This window comes from Chrysochloris asiatica, unplaced genomic scaffold, assembly GCF_000296735.1.
Source record: "Chrysochloris asiatica unplaced genomic scaffold, ChrAsi1.0 scaffold00396, whole genome shotgun sequence".
In the NCBI taxonomy this organism is placed as follows: domain Eukaryota; kingdom Metazoa; phylum Chordata; class Mammalia; order Afrosoricida; family Chrysochloridae; genus Chrysochloris; species Chrysochloris asiatica.
The window spans coordinates 907,293-910,736 of NW_006408914.1; positions in this window are offsets into that span (position 1 = coordinate 907,293).

Below are 3,444 nucleotides of genomic sequence, written 5' to 3' on the forward strand. Positions count from 1 at the left end.
GGTATATTATTATTATATCTGTTTGGAGGAATGGGGATGTGATGCACCTATCATAAATATTGATGTGTCCAAAACTACTTTTCCTTAATTTTTTTTTTTTTTAACTTAGAATGAGTGAATATTTTGAAATTGTTTCTGATTAAGAAACATCACTCCTTAACTCACTAATCTCTACCAATGAGTTTTTCTTAGTAACTCAGTCTAGTCATTACTTGCATGCTTAGATTAATTATTCATTATAATTATATTGGATGTCTGTTGTTCAAAATTCACAGGTTCTAACATGTTGTCTATTTAAAGGAATCTATCCCTTCCTTCCTTCTGAGTCTGCTGCAGTCTCTAACTGCACTCATAAGAAATATGTCAGTCATAAACAAAACCACACATGTTTTATCATCTTGTCTGTATGGCTATGTAACCTAAAAAATGATTCTTAATCACCTACTGCTAAACCAATCAGGACTCAGAGATAGGCCATAAAACAAAGAGCACAGTATTTATTGTGCATGGAGATACAGTTGGATAGAGGATCAGAAATCTCCCAGGTCTGCCTTTCTGGCTCAAAGGCAGCCCGGGGTTTCTAAGGAGAAAGAAAATCACATCATGGCTTTGTGGTTAAGCATTTTTTATTGTTTTTCTATTCAAGTAGTTAAATTGGTAGCATCCCAAACATAATGACTCTTTCAACCTTTCATATTTTCTGATTTTACTTTTATTCTCGGAATGAGAATTACACCCACTTATTTGAGTCACATGTTCTACTTTAAAGATTGAAAGCATACTGAAAAAGATTGTAGTTAGAGAGAGAGTTTAATTTACACTACAACAACTGTACCATGGCTTCACAGAAGAGTAAACAAATCTGTCTTGGAAGAAGTACAACCAGAATGCTCCTTAGAAACCAAGATAACGAGACTTCATCTCTCAAACTTTTGACATGTGATCAGAAGGGACCAGTCCATGGAGAAAGACATCATGGTTAGTAAAGTGGAGGATCAGCATTAAAGGAGATGATCCCCAAAGAGATGGATTGACACAGCGAAAAAAACAAAAGATTAAATGTAACAACAATTGTGAAGATGACAAACAGTGTTTGGTTCTGTTGTGCATAGGGTACTATGAATCAGAACATCCTCAGTTGGCAAGAACTTCTCTAAGAGAGCTATTTAGGTTTTGTTTTACTTTAAGCTAAAATGCTTTCAATGCCCTAATTTCTCAGTGTTTTCATTTCAGTTATATTAAGAGTGACTTTACATTTCAGTTTCTGAATTATTTCTTATACTAAATCCATATCCTTTCACCTTTTTGCTTTGAAAATTTTTTTTCTATCTCTGTTCCCTTTTTTCCCTCTCCATTGGACCATCTCCCTCTCTCTAAAGTAAAAATAATAAAAGGCATTATATCTTATTAATTTTCTTTTTTTAAATGCTTTATTGTGAATTATGTAATAGTTTACATGGGAGGATATCATCTTCACATTGATCCTGTCGTATATCGTTTCCTTGACATGGTTACAATCCCTTCCATGCATCATCGATCAATCAATCAGTATACTCCGCAAACCTGCCCCCTTGTCATCCACACACCATCTCTCTCTCTATCCAGGTCCAAAGTCTCCAGCTGCTCCACCTCCCCACATCATTGTTATTTTATTAATTTTCTTAATTTTAAAATTATGTTTAATATTCTATATTTTAATTAATAGTAGAAATTTTAAAAATGCATATTTCTTTCATATACGAATTTAATCTCTGTAATTGTATGAGCTATATATTAAAATATAAATTCTGTCCATGCTCTATAAAACATTTTCCATTCAAAATTTCTGATATAGTACATAACTACATTATTTTTAAAAAATTAACATTAGAGACATATCCTTACAAGAATCCTCTAATATGTTGATCTCTCTAATTGATTGATTTGAGTACTATCTATCTCTCACTAACTCTTTCTCTGACCCCTCTTACACTCTCTCTTTCTGACTTCCTTTCTGTCTCTTCTTCTCTTACTTTTTTTTTTTAATAATCATTCCTTCTTTCATTTAGAATAAAGATTCCAAAATGACATAGGTTTTTGTTTCTTTGGTATACTGGAAAACTGGTTGGTGTAGAGGAGTATATTTAAAAAAAAAAATTTTAATATTGAAAAAGAATAGACATTTTTTGTTATTATATAACTGATTCCTTTTCCAAATATGACTGTTAGACAGCATTCATTCTTCTTATGTGAAATTTATGCACTTATTTTTAAGTTATACTTACTTTGTTCTTCTTGAAAACATGTACAACAAAATATGTACCAATTCAACATTTTCTGGAAGTACAATTCAGTAGCGCTAATTACATGGTTCAAGTTATGAAATCCTTCTCACTCTCTTTATCAGAATTGTTCTTTCTCAATTATCATAAATCAATGCCCCCTAAGTGCCCTGTATCTTTCAAGTTACTGCTGTTAGTTTGAATCCATGTAGATTGTTTTAAGTTGATGATTTGGGTTGCATTGATTTCACCCAGTAGAGTTAACCTGTGCTGCAGGATAATGTGCAGACCTACAAGGACAGGTTGATGGTATATTACAAAGGAAAAAGACAGACAGACACAAAAAAAGGGCAGAAGAAGGAAAAAAGTCTATGTAAAGATATGTTTATAAGGAAAGGGATGCTAAGAAGTTCCAAGTCTCACCAGAAACTAGGAGAGAAGAATGAATCAATTTTTCTCTCAAATTCCCCAGAGGAAAGAAAGCATCATGACACATATCCAGAAAAGTGATGATACAACTTTATGTTATCTAGTGGGATCACTACAGAATCCTGGTGTGCCACAGATAAACACTAAACATGTCCAAGAAGCAAAATCAGACGACCATGACAGCACATGTCCAGAAACTAGATAAAATGTGTGAGACAAATGACCTAGAGTTAGACCTGGATTCCATTCTGGAAGGAGGGAAGGCCTTGGAAATGCTTGAGAAGGAATTCAGAAAAATGATTATAAAATGTTTCAAAACACTTTACAATGGAGTTGAGAAAAATAAAGATGGAGTCTAGAAAGTGCTACAGAAATAATCAAATAAGATAGATACAGCATTGGAAACAATTCAAATCTTGCAGAAAGAGGTCGAAATGATCAATAATAGAATATCAGAAATAGACAATACTCTGAAAGGGCAAAGAGGTAGAATAGATTAGATGGAAGGAAGTACCAGTTAGCTGGAAGACAAATCTCTCAATACTACTAAGATAGAAGAGCTAACAGAAAAAAGCATAAAGAAATCTGAAGATGGTCTAAGATTCATGTTGGACAACATGAAGAGGAATAACTTAAGAATTATTGGCATTCCAGAACAAGAAGATTCACACAAGTCCACAGAGGAAATAGTTGAAGAACTGCTGGAAGAAAATTTCTCTAACATCTTGAAAAGTGAAAAGATGAACATTCAAAA